We start from the raw sequence: 14,646 nt of genomic DNA on the forward strand, positions 1-14,646 counted from the left end.
TAATTATTCTCTAAGTATACCAAAATATTGGCAAGCCGAAAAACTAAATAGCATTAGGACCATTGCAAAGATCGTAACGGTTCTCAAAGAGTTTCGCGCCAAAATAGTTAACGCGTGTCAAACAATTAAACAATTGCAGATTTCTTAGGAATACTGAAACTTCAATGAAATGAATAAAAACACTTTTGTCTAATTACCTATATTTGATTTTATTTATATGACCGTTTTCGGGTTTGGCCCCATTATCAAGTATTACCTTACCTATAAATTTCGTCGCCGCTGATATATACCATTATTTTTTTAAGAAAAATTTTGATGATCATAATATCCTCCATTTCATAAATTTATTATCGGATGAAAAGTGGAATTTTCTATACTTCACTGAATTTGACTTCGATACTAAATTTTCCCATTTTCCTGATGTTTTTCTTCAAGCTTTTGATATATCCTTTCCTAAACAGTTTCAAAAAATGGAACAAAATCAAAATTCAAGTAGACACAAACCATGGATTACTAAGGATATCGTTGAAGAAGGTATATTACTCAGAGATATTTATAATTTGGACAAGAGCCAAACCAATGTACATTTATTGGGTCAATATAAGCAACTCTTAAAAAATAATAGACAAAAAATTGTGCTCTCAAAAAGTCAATACTTTAATAATCAATTCCTCAAGGCTAAACATAAATCTGAAGCTGCCTGGTCTATCATCAGGAAAAATACTATTATAAACGATTCATCTAAGACATTGGCGATGGTGTACTTGTTGACGATGGTCCCGGTATATCTCAAGCATTGAGTAGTTATTTTGTCGATTCAGTGGAGTCATTAGTAAAAAATACTGCACCTGGTGGCATTGAAAATCGTTGTGTAAAAACTGAGAGTCTTTTCCTCTATCCAATAGATGAAACTGAACTCGTGGAAATAATAAAATTTGCATGTTCGAAAAATTCCAGTGGGGTTGATGAATTTGCAGGCAATGTTTTATTGAAGGCTGCTTTGAAAATAATGGAACCTCTGATTTATCTAATCAATTTATCTTTCTCTGAAGGTATTTTTCCTTCCCGGCTTAAGCAAGCAATGGTCGTCCCAGTCTATAAAAAAAGCGATAAGCATGTAATGTCGAACTACAGAGGTATTGCTTTACTATCTCCATTTTCGAAAATATTTGAAGAATCGTATCAAAACTTGTGTCCTTTTTAAATAAATACAATATCATATCTGACAACCAATATGGGTTTCAAGTGGGCTTGTCAACCCAGGACGCCATCCCTTCTCTACATAATCATGATGAAAAATCACTTAGTGTTCTTTTCGACTTGACACGAGCGTTTGATACCAGTCATCATGGTCTTCTTCTTGATAAACTGTTCGACATGGGCGTTCGTGGTCCAAGTCTGAAATGGATTGAAACCTATTCAACTGGTCGTACACAGGTTGTTAAAGTTAAGCTTCAGACTGGGTCATTTTTCTCTGAATCTCGAAACGTTGTTACAGGTGTGCCCCAAGGTAGTGTTTTGGGGCCTACACTATTTATTTTATTTGTTAATGACCTTTCAAAAATTAATCATCCACAGTGCTCTATACAATTTGCTGATCACACATCTTTTACTGTCAGTGGCTCGGAATGTGAAACATTGTCAGTAAGAGCAAATGATGCTGTATCCAACATGCAAAATTATTGTTCTAAGAATGGCTTGATTCTAAATAATCTTAAAACCAACACCATTTTCTTTACAATTCAGGAAACTGATTGTAGTGTATTGGTTAGGTCTGAGATTAAAAGTATTGAACAGGTAAACTATAAAAATTTTTTAGGAGTTTCTATTGATTCCCAACTCAATTGGAATCATCATGTTGATTTCATACTGAAGAAATTAGCGACACATTGTTTCGTTATATTGAATCTGCGTAATTTTGTGTCTATTGAAAATCTTAAAAGTTACTATTATGCATATATTTACTCTGCCCTCAATTACTGTATTATTTGTTTTGGCAACTGCAATAGAATCAGTGACTTATTAATTTTCCAGAAGAAGATTATTAGAACAATTTGTTTTAAAAAAAACACTCGATTCCTGTTAACCACTATTTGCAAAGTTGAATATATTAACTGTAACTTGCATGTATATTTTTAATTGCGTAATCTACGTTAAATAAAATTGCTCCAAGTTTCAGAACAGATTTGATACATGTCTTCTTTCGGGCTTCACCCTGAGAAAAAACTATAACATTTTAATTCCTAGTCATAAGTTAGCCAAGGTGACTAATGGACCTCATATCATGTCAAAAAAAACTGTACAACAAGCTCCCAATATCCATTAAAAAATAACTAGTGTGAAGCTCTTTAAACAAAACGTTCGGAAAGTATTATGTGAAAAGGTATTTTATTCGCTTGATGAATTTTTTCAGTCTGATTTGGAATTTCAAATTTCAATTTTTGTACCCCTTTTATGGTCTGAATGTTATATAATATATCATATAATTATGTTGTTTTATGATTGTGACCTCATTGTAATTGTACTGAGTTATGTGACTTTTTCCATGCCGTCCCTAGGTCTACGGAAATAAAGATTTTTGATTTGATTTGAAGTATTGAAAAAATACTTGATAATGCGGGGTCAAACCCGAAACTGGTCTTATAAATAAAATCAACTAGTGGTACTTAGACATGAGTGTTTTTATTCATTTCATTAAAGTGATCATGAATCACCACAAAATAAACAAGTAACCAATCATACATAATACAGAAACTATATGAAATATAAATAGTCAATAGTAACGGCATCTTTTTCTTTTCCTAATATATTTTTTGCGGTAAACTAACACATAGTTTACCTTTGAAAAACTAAAAACACTTGATACCCTTACGATGAAATCCAATGATACACTGAAATGGATCGCGTTCCTGGTCAGCCCTTCGATGTGGCAGCATTGTCGGGCTGACCAAGATGCTCTTCATAGAGCGATTTGTATAACTATGGGCTGACCAACAGCATGGGGCTGACAAAGGTTTAAAGGATATGTAAAATTTTTATTTTCAAAAAAAATCTACCCCTCTGATGGGCCTATTAATAAAATCATATCACTGAAAGTATTCCGAAAAGTATATACCTAAATATATTCGGGAAGTGCTGGGTGGACCAACGCCCCGTTCATATACCGGGCTGACCAATATGCAATGAACAAATATATATATATATATATATATGTATATACATATATATACACACACACACACATATATATATATATATATATATATATATATATATATATATATATATATATATATATATATATATATATATACATAGAGGGAAGTAATAATACAAATACAGTTGATCAACATATAAAGTAAATATTGTTAAGTACAAGAACAATTAATTGCTGTACTCAAGTAAATGCTATAATTCTGAACACAGACTACTATTTAACGTGGATGACGTAATACCAGTAACCTCCAATTTTCTATCATTCTTTTTAGTGTGTGATCGATAGGAGAATGTATGCCATAGTTTGTGGTATAGAAAGGAATGTGAAAGAGATCACAATTCTTGAGAACTCTAGTAGGCACATGTAGTTGGATTTTATCTAGTAGTTCAGTTCATATAAAAAGACCATCAAATAATTTGTATATAAATATTATAATGAGAATTTTCTGTTCTCTTTCTCAGTTAACTGAGGTTGAGAGCATTTGCAAACAATGTTATAATTATGGTTCTTTATATGTTCATTTTATATGCACAAAATCTTGAGAATTTATTCTGAACCCTTTCTAATGTGGTGCAGTGATTCCCATAAACTGGTGACTATATTTTAACCGAGAGATTATTTATCCAAAGTAAATTGTTCTTATGGGTCTAACAGATAGGTGATTACTTCGTAAAATGAAACCTAATAGTGTCTGCAATATAATTTAAATGTTCTGCAAAACGTTACTGCTCATCAATAATGACACTTAGGTCCTTAACTGAAGTCACAATATGTTAATTGGTTTTTCTTGATAGAATATGAAGTGTGAAATTAGTTGATTGATTTGTAAAACTAATATAACTAGATTTATCAATGTTCATATATACAGTGTGTCAACAAAGTATGGAATAAATTCGATATTTCCAAAACCAAAGGTCGTTTTACAAAAACCTAATGATTAATTTAACAATGGGAAAGTAATCCAGTAATAAATACATGACTTTATTTTAAATGTTCGAACTGTAGTCCTTGCTGTATTTGACAGTAACCTATACGTTGAATAAATTCTTGTTGAACCTTGTTTATGGTTTCTTGAGAAATATTGTTTATTTCTGTTCGACTTCTCTCTTTAAATTCTTGAATATTTGCTGGTTTCGTTTTATAACAACATTCTTCAGATGACCCCACATTTAATGATTTAAGTCTGGCGACCTCGCTGGTCATTCAATATGTCCACGTCTACCAATCCATCGGTTCGTAAACATTTGGTCGAGATACCTTCGAACATCTGCAGCATAATGTGGAGGCGCACCATCCCGTTGAAACCATAATCTTTCATCAAAACTTCCAGGATTAATTAATAATAATAATAATAATACTTTATTTCCGTGTAGACAATATACATTGTATAGGAATAGTCAATAAAAGAAATAAAAATAAAGATAAAAACATAGTATAAGAAACATACAAGTTGAAACAACACCTTAAAACTAAAATAATACCCTACTTATCTAATCTGAAAAATTCATTCAAAGAATAAAAACATTGTTCAATTAGAAAACTCTTTAAATTTCTCTTAAACATCACATAATTATGTTCTTCCCTTAAATGATCGGGCAGTTTGTTGAATATTTTTATTCCAATGTATTCTGGTGCAAATGAAGTTATTCTTAGTCTTGCATATGGCACATGAAATCTATTTTTTGTTCTAGTGTCATAGTGATGAACATTTTTATTCATTTTGAAATGTGTTTTGTTTTTGAATATGTAGCTGCATATTTCAAATATATAAACAGATGTGAGTGTTATGATATGATAATTTTTGAAAATTTGTCTGCAAGATTCTCTCCTTGAGACATTCGCTATACACCGTATAATGCGTTTTTGAGCAATGAATACGTCATGAGTCATGGATGACCCACCCCAGAAGCAGACACCATACCTCAGTCTTGAATCAACTTGAGCATAATAAATGCTCATTAGTTGAGTGGTAGTTAAAACTGTCCGCAGATTCATAAATAAAAATTTCATTGAATTAAGCTTAGAAATTAGATGCTGGCAATGAGCATTCCAGTTCAAGTTTTCATCAAGAAGAATACCCAGGAATTTAACACTTTTATTCGATTTTGAGTATGTCACATTATCAGCACTGAAACTGAAGTCTTCCATCCTATTTTGTCTATTATGAAAACGAATAATATTTGTTTTATCATCATAAATCATGATAATTGAAAAATTCTGATATATGTTCAACTGCAGAAGCACATTTGTCTTTCAATATTTCATCATCTGATGCCGAGATGATCATAGAAATGTCGTCGGCATAAGCTGTATAATGAACTTCAGAAACAACAGAGTCTATATTGTTTACATATAGAATAAAAAGGATTGGGCCCAGAATGGACCCTTGAGGTACTCCCATATCTACACTGAAAGGCTCTACACTGAAAGGCACGAAAGCCATGCTGCGTGTTTGTTAATATTTTGTGAAGATTCAAAAATGAAGTAAGTCGATCCAAAAATGCATATTCGAATATCTTTGATAGTCCATATGGTACTGTTACTGGACGATAATTTTCCATTAAGTTCGGGTTGTTTTTCTTGAAAATGGGAGTTAGTTTTCCGATTTTCATTTCTTGCGGAAAGACACCTTTTACAAATGACAGATTAATCAGATATGTTAATGGTTTTATTATCGTTGGAAGAATTCTTTTCCAAATGTACATGGGAATATCATCTGCTCCAGAGGATTTCTTATTTTTTAATTTATTCCCTAATAAGGATAATAGTTCAGTTTCAGTAAATGGTTTCAAGAACATTGTGAACACATTAAAAAAGTTTTCCTTGAAATTTGTATGTGGAGCTTTATTAACTGATATTTGATTGACCAAACTGAGGGGGGCCTCTATAAAAAATTTGTTGAGTTCAGATGCTGCAGTATGTTGATCTTCTACCATAGAATCATCAACTTTAAGAGAAATATTCTTTCTTTTGCAGTTTTTATTTGTGAGATTAGACACAACATTCCATGAGGCACGCATTGTGTTTGGAGAATTGAATATAACACCTTGATAATATTTTTTCTTCTTTTCTTTCATTAAACTGTAATGTGTTCTTTTAGCTTTCCTATAAATAGGTGCAAAAGAGGGAAAAGCAGCCTTCAAGGCAAAAAGATTTTTCAAAGCTTGACTTGAATGTTTTACTTCGGTATCAACCCATTTTTTCTCAACAACTTTATAATAAAAACGTTTTTCAGGAAAATGTATGGAGAAGTTATGTTTTATAATCTCAAAAAAAGAATTGAAGGCTTCATTAATCTCTGAAATGTTATAAATGTACTCCCAATTTTCAGACAACAATGAGTTCTCAAAGTTATTAATATTATATTCACTGAAACTTCTTTTGAATTCAGTTTTTGGGGAAAAGGAGGTATGTTCATTGAATTCATCTAACTCTAAGAATACTGTTCTATGATCAGAAATTTCATTATCGAAGACACCGCATGAGCCATTATTGCGAAAATTTAAGAAAATTTGGTCAAGTATAGTAGAAGAGGTATCTGCCACTCGAGTAGGCCATCCCACAACTGGAATTAGATTGTATGATGATAAGAGAGTACATAATAATTTAAAATTAATATTATGATACAAGTTAAAATTAAAATCCCCACAAAGGATGATATTAATGTTAGGTTTGTATAAAAAATCAAGAACTTCTGTTATCTTATCAAGAAACATATTGACAGATCCACACGGGGATCTGTAACAATTTAAAACAATGGTTTTACATTTGGTCGTTTTAAAAGATGCAGCGCATATTTCAAAGTGCTGTTCAATGCAAAATTTGGATAAATCTATGAAATTCATCTGTAAATCATTACGGGCCCATATACTAACCCCTCCACATTTCAAAGTTGATCTACAATAGGAGCTTACTACCCGGTAACCCTCAATATGCAACGAGTGCAGATGGTCTGATTCAATTCCGATTTCAACCAAGCACAAAAAATACAAACTTTTGAAGTTACAGATTATATCACTATATAATGAATTGATTTTGTCATTATTCAATGTATTTACGTTGAGTAAAATAAAATTTGGATTAAAATTTATGTCATTGCTGCATTCACCTGGCGTTTCCATAAAAAACGGCTAATACATGCACCAAACGGCCAAACTTCAGGATTCATAGATGTTTTAAAGTTGTTCTCATGGATTGTGACTTTGAAGGATGAATAAAGAGTTGGGAATCTTGATTTCAGTTCCTCGCATTTCACTTCTGGAAAATGTTTCACTAATGATCTTGTTAAGTCCTCAGATGATGTTTGTGGATCCAATCTACAAACATGAAGACTGACATACTTAGGGACTCCTTTGACAGTTTCTTGATTTTTCCCTATTATACAGGCTCGCTTACGTCTTTTCTTCACTACTTCATTCCAACCTTTATTTTTGGGTGGAGCTGCAGAGTTATCATCATTTTCCAAATCAATATATTCCTTCAGTTTCAATCTATGTTCTGCTTGAGTCACAGCCAACCGAACATCATTTTCGTTAACAATCTTTGAGCTAGAATTACTACATTCTCCTTGCTCTATCATGTTGACATCACATATCTTCTTTTCACCAGATTTTTACAGGCGAGTTTTATTCTGTGGAGCTTTACTTCCTTGTGTATTATTTGTATTATTATTATTCCTATTAGTCTGCTCAGGTGAAATAATTTTTTGTGGGATCGCCTTATCTTTGAGTGTTTGTGGATTGTTTATATTTGGTTTTTGCAGGATTAAGTTTTTGTCTGTTAGTGCCTTGACTTTTTCATTCAACAGATGTTTATTTTCTAACAAAATTGCATATTTTTCGTCTTTCTCAAAAATTATGGATTGTAATAAATCAATTTCTCTTTTGAAATGTTTGATAATTTCTTCATTGATAACTTTAAAATATTCTGACTCAGATGACTTACTGGATTTTAGTACAGAGGGAGTACCACCCATTTGATTATTTACATCACCTTGACAGCATATAATCCGTGTTTCATCGATTATCTCATAGTTTTTCACACGTTCTAGGCAACTTCTATGATAAACATTTCCACACGTAATACACACGGCGATTTTTACTTTTTGTTTCACACAGCAGATTTTTCGGAGAGCTCGTCACTGGGCTTCTACTGGGGAATATATTAATTGAAGTAGGTACAAGATATCCCCTTGAAAACTGAAGGTATGTTGGTCCGATGATCCTGTTTCTTACAATGCCAGCCCATACATTTACCTTTTGCGGGTATTGTGAATAATGCTCACGCATCAAGTGGGGGTTTTCCTTGGCCCGGTACCTACAATTCTGATGGTTGACCCCACCATTTAATGTAAAAGTGGCTTCATCAAAAAAAATTATATTTTTTACGAGGAGACGGTCTCGGTGACAGTTATCCATCATGGCTTCACAAAATTTTATTCTTCTTTCTGGATCATCCTGGTTTAATTCCTGTAGAAGTTCGATTTTAAAAGGATGCCATTTTTCAAATTTTAATACTTTGTGTACAGTTGTTTTATTGACATCGAAATCACGACTAACCTTAGGAATAGAAGTATGCACATCTTCTTCAAAAGCAAGTAGAACCTCTAGTTTTGTATAATCGTTTACAGAAGGACGACCTGATTTGTGTGCATTTTCAACTGTACCAGTTTCTCGAAATTTCTTTTCTGCTGACTGCGTTATGTGCCTTTCTGGATATTTTTCATTAACAGACTTCCGAGTTCGTGATCTGTTTCCATAGCCAATCATCATAAGTATTTCAATAGGGAATGTTCCTCAATTTGGTTTATTACAGCAAATGCAAGTTTGAACAAAATAAAATTGAGTTTAATTCATGAGTTTTTCAAATTCACTTCGAAAAGTATTCAAATTGATGTTTCAAATGTTGGGTTTTAATTTTTAATGGGATTTGTTTCTAATTCACATATTGGCAACAGCGCCCATATCAAGTTGAAATAATTTATATGTACCTAGATATTCTACTTTAAAAAAGGAAAATTATCTTTATAAATCAACAATTAGGGCAAAATATAAATAATAGTTCAATACTACCTCCACAAGCCACATAAACAATAGTTGTTTTGTTATTTATTTATATAGAGCAAGATAGGTTAGGTACACAAAATTTCATATGTCGCAGAACGTCTCGGAACTCGGAACATAAGTTAATAGAACAGCACGCCTCTGAAATATGACATCTTTGTTTGTCTCATACAGGTAACAGATTCATTGTCCTTTATTAGCTATAACCGATGTTGCCAAATGGTGAAATAGAAACGAATCCCTTTAAATGTTGAATGCATTATTTCATTCCTCTTTTTTAAGTATTTAAATAATTTTTTAAAGGGAAAGGTTGAAATGATAAGTTTAAATTGTGTTGTTTTAGAGCTCTTTTATGAAAACTACTTGATTTTCGTCAGGAGGAACATTCCCCATTCTTTGCTTTACACTTAAATTCATTACTATTTCAAATTAATTCGAAGCAATACTACAAAAAATTCATGAATTAATACCACAACTACTGTCCTATTTAACAGTTACTGAACGTCAATCGAAATAATGACATTTCACAATAACAAAAAAAAATAGCAGCCTACTTTTTTGAAATTAATAAGAAATACTTGTTAGCACGGTTACTGTCAACTACAGCAAGGACTACAGTTCGAACAGTTGAAATGTCATGTATTTATTACTGGATTACTTTCCCATTATTAAATTATTCACTAGAAAAAAATATAAAATAATTAATTAATATCTACTTTTATTAGATATCAATAAAATTTATTTTCTAACCGCACATCTTTCAAATTCTGTCCGTTAGACCCCAAGTATCATACCTTTTCGGAATCAGTTCGTTACGGATTATCTAAAACTAACACCAAATACAGGGTGTTGCATTCAAAAAAATTACCGATGACGTCATCACATTAATATGTTTCACCCTGTATAATGAAATTTTGTTGTAAAATATTGAATATTAAAATTAAAAATCGACGTGTTTCAGGTTTTTGTAAAATGATCTTTGGTTTTGGAAATATTGAATTTATTCCATACCTTGTGGATACACTGTATGCAAATTGTTTTGTTACACCATCTAACCAAGTTGTTCACATCTTGTTAAATTAATTTAGCATTCTTTAATGATCTTATTGGTCTGAAGAGCTTCAAGTCATCTACGAACATTAAAAAGTCTGTGTTCTCAAAACATTCGGCTATATCATTAACAAACATGTTGAACATGAGAGATGCACAGTGAGATCCTTGTGGTATCTCTGATTGAACTTGAATTATATGAGATGTAGTATACCCTAGCTTGACTTGCTGAGTACGGTCAATTGAGAAACTCTCAAACCACGATAGACTTTGGTCAGAAAGTCTAAATGGTTTTAACTTGTGCATTAAAATTTTGTACTCTACACGGTCAAATGCCAAAATAAAAAAAAATTGAGGTAAAACCCTGATGATGCCATATGGCATCATTGGGCATAATGCATGTATGTGAATTTGAATTATTACATAAATGAAATTGAAAAACAAGTTCAGTTTTTCATTTATTATTTATGAATTATCAGTTTAGGAAATATATAAAACTTTCAACTTATTTGAAGTGATATTCCTTGAAACAGTTTTTATCTTTTGTAAGGCGTAATACCACTCCACATTTTTCGCACTTCACTCTTGAATATGCCCTGATACAAAGCCTGCACCTTTGCTTCGGTTCAATATGTATTGGTCAATGTCCAATTAGATCATATCGAACGTCATCTATCGGGGCAACAACTTTGACACTTTTTGTAGGAGGGAGTGTTGCTCTTGGTGAAGAAGATGCTGATGATTTCGATTGATTTCTTTACCTGCCTTCAAGAACCCATGTGCAATGTCGGATCTGAATGCAATCAGTGGATCATACTTTTCATTTTTTTTGGTTCTTGTGACGGCGATACAGTAGTCAAGCATTCACCACACACATGTCAATGATGTTGAAGAAGATTCGTAAATAGAATCTCTTGACGGAAAAATTCATTCTGTAAAGAGATACCAACATATCATGTAAGTCAACCCCCCCCATGAAGAAGTTATAATGCTTCACAATTTCAGGGTGTTGGACTTCAATGTGGCGTTTTTTCGGCAACACTCCACCGTTGTACGGCACCAACGGGATGAACTCCTTTATAAGATGAAATGAGATGGACAAATTTATTATCGAACTATTTCACCGCAACTATATTTCTCCCAACTTCACAGCAGAAATCAAAAGAACCTCTTCTTTCCTGTTTCAGTGTTTTGTCTCCCTTCAGCTGGCAGTTAGGCAACCTGTTACTCCTAACAGTTCCAGCAGCAAGTTTTCCCAATTCTTTCAGCTTGGAAAAAAGTTCTGGGGATGAAAACCAATTGTTACAATATATTCTGTGATTTCTTGCTTTGGGTAAACTATCACACAATCTCATGACAATGTCACTACTTATCCCAAGCTGTGACTCTTCCTTTACTGTTCTTTTTCCAACATATATTTCAAAATAATAGATCATACCACTGGAACCTGCACGAGCAAACATTTTCATACCCCACTTATGAGGTTTTTTTTTATTAACCTTGGGAGCCTTGGGAGCTGTCTGACTTGTCCATTTAATCCAAGTCTCCAGGAAACACTGCAGCCTCTTGGGCTTATTGCATTTGTTCTCCCATCTTCTCATGACACCCATTCCATCAGTCTCGTTCCCTGTACTAGTTTGTACAGGTTCCGTGTTGGATGTTCGTCATATTCTTCTGGACGTAATTTCATACGTCCATATATTGCCTGCCTCCTGTGATTCAGTGCCTCACATTCGCATAAGATGGGAGAGCTGTTTCTATCCCTTCGTTGCATAATCTGCAGCTGAGGTCTCCATTGTACAGCCCCATTTTATTCAGGTGTTCTCTGAGCGGGCAATGACCGGTCAGTAGCCCTGTAATTATTCTGAGCCGGTCCCTACTATATTGAAGTAGTTCTTCGGTTCTTTTCTCGGACGCTTCCCCAATGAAGGTTCTACTGTGTTTGTTGCCAGATACTTTTGTCCAGTACTCTGTGTGCTTCTTATTGGTCCATATCCTAATCTGGTTTCGTACCAGTGATTTTGATATCCCCAGAGCTGGTTCAGGACCTATATATGAAGTTGATGATCTGTGTCTAGCGCATTCATCAGCTTTTTCATTACCTGTGATTCCTTAATGCCCTGGCACCCAGTAGAAAATTAATTTGTTCCTGTTTGCAAGTTCATTCAGTTCTTCATGGCATTCCCAGACCAGTTTTGATGTCACCTTCGGGTTTGTCAGAGCCCCTAGTGCGCTCTTGCTGTATGTAAAAATATTGATCCGCTCATTTCTTTGAGGTCTCAATTTAATAAGCCTTGCACACTGCAAGATAGCATACACTTCCGCTTGAAATACGGATGTGTATAGTCCTAGCGGATAGCTGTAGTTTAGATTTCTATCCGCTCGGTATATTCCAGCTCCCGTTCCATGTTTGATCTTCGATCCATCTGTATACCAGGTGTTTTCTCCAAACATGTTTTCGGGATGATTAATGGTCTTCCACTCTTCACGGCTTATGATTTTGGCCGTGAAGTTTGTGTTAATGGTGTACTTCGGTGTCATGTGGTCCGTGCACATATTCAATATGTGCTCCTCCACTTGTTCCGAAATTTCTGTTCGGTCCGCTCTTCTGTAGTTCGGTGAGTTTTCCAATCTGAATTGGCCCATCCTGGTCTCCCCCATTATCACAAAGTGTAAAGGAGGTAGATTCAGGAGTGTCTCCAATGCAGCTGTTGGGGTAGTTCTCATTGCTCCCGTCATTCCCAAACATGCAAGTCTTTGCACCTTGCCTAGTTTGTTGATGGCGGTCGCCTGCTTCACCTTTGGCCACCAGACCAGAGATGCGTATGTTATCATATGTTTAACCACCATCGTGTATAGCCAATATACCATGTCTGGTTTTAGTCCCCATGTTTTCCCATAGGTGCGCCTGGCGAGCATCAGTGATACCTCCGCTTTCCTCTTTATCCTATCCAAGTGTTGGTTCCAGGTCAGTTTGGAGTCTAGGATTACACCCAGATATTTAACCTCCCCCGACACTTGTATTTCTTCACCTCGTAGTTTTAGAGGTCCGAGACCCTCCGTTTTAATCCTCTTGGTGAATGCTACTATGGTCGATTTGGATGGGCTTATGTTAAGCCCTTCCTCTTCGGTCCATCTTGTTATGATGTTCAGGGCCTGCTGCATGCATCCCTTCACTACATTATTGTATTTGCCCTGGACTAGGATGACTAAGTCGTCTGCATAGCCCAGTGCTTTGTACCCATTACGGTCCAGGAGACCTATCAGCTCGTCCATCACAAGGTTCCATAACAGAGGGGATAGACTGTCGTAAGGGAGGTATGCTGATCCAATGACGATTTCTTCAGGTCCGCCCCCGCCAGCCGTCTTTATTTTGACTGCCGTCAAGTCTCTGGAACACAAATTACTCGGCGGCAGTATATTTATTTCTTTACGGATGATTATGCATGTTCTTGGGGTCTCTGAGGTTCTGTTATAAATTAACTCCCCTCTTATGCCCCCCAATCCCATTATTTTCCCCCTGTACACCCAGGGCTCTTGTATGAGAGCAATATCAAATCCCCCCATCACTTTGGTAAGGACAGCCGAGGCCTCCTTACTGTGTTGCAGGTTTATTTGTATCACTCTGAACATCACCCTTCAGGACCTTGAAGGTGACCATGCCCAGCTTGTAATAGGCTTTAAATATGTTCCCCTCCAAGGTCCTGAAGGAACTTTCATTCGTGGAGTAGGCCAGGATTTGTCCTTCTTCTTCCACTTTTCTGCTTAGGAGGATCCAGTTTTCCACTCCCAGGGCAGGATTCTGCTTGCTGAGGCGTGTCCTAACTGTAGCCTCCTCGTCTTTTTGTCCCGGAATGAAGGCTAGGATCCTTGGTCTCTTAGGGAGTTCGTTGGCCTCGACCACAGTCAAGTCCGCCCCCTCCCAAAGATTTCCCAAGTTTCCAATGCTTCCTCTGAGCCATTCTTTTGTCCCTTCATTCGCGCAGGTTATCCATAGGACCCCTGCGCCGAATGAAGTCTTTTTGAATTGCAGATTTTCGAGGCTACCAAAGGGAGTATTGTCCAATTCGCGGACAAGTCCCTCCTGGATCAGGGTGACCTCAGGGTGTCGCGTGTCGGTGACAGCCACCCTCAGTCCCCTAGCAGCCTCGCTATAGGTCCCAGTTTCTTTGGAAGCCCTGGGTTTTTTCAGTATCTTCTGTGGGGGAGTTTTTACATCCTCTCTAAGTCTCTTTTTGGCCCTTTCCACAGAAGTGACTTTTGTTTTTTCCGTTTTTCTGCGGTCTTTTGTGTTACATAGTTTTTCAATCCATGTAC

General features: G+C 35.2%; 1 protein-coding gene across 17 annotated transcripts in view; it reads left to right on the forward strand.

The window, feature by feature from the left end:
• LOC111512968 (uncharacterized) overlaps positions 1-14,646 on the forward strand; it is a 207,321-nt gene that overhangs the window by 26,520 nt on the left and 166,155 nt on the right. The window contains exon 3 of one of the 17 annotated variants that reach the window (XR_012467695.1): positions 11,035-11,286. The exons of the other annotated variants lie outside the window; for them this stretch is intronic. The gene's annotated coding sequence lies outside the window, so the exon portion shown is untranslated. The remainder of the gene's footprint in view (positions 1-11,034; positions 11,287-14,646) is intronic. 17 annotated transcript variants of the gene reach the window in all.

This window comes from Leptinotarsa decemlineata, unplaced genomic scaffold (assembly GCF_025532065.1).
Source record: "Leptinotarsa decemlineata unplaced genomic scaffold, Ldec_3_MD MMD2_tig00026347_RagTag_RagTag, whole genome shotgun sequence".
NCBI lineage: Eukaryota > Metazoa > Arthropoda > Insecta > Coleoptera > Chrysomelidae > Leptinotarsa > Leptinotarsa decemlineata.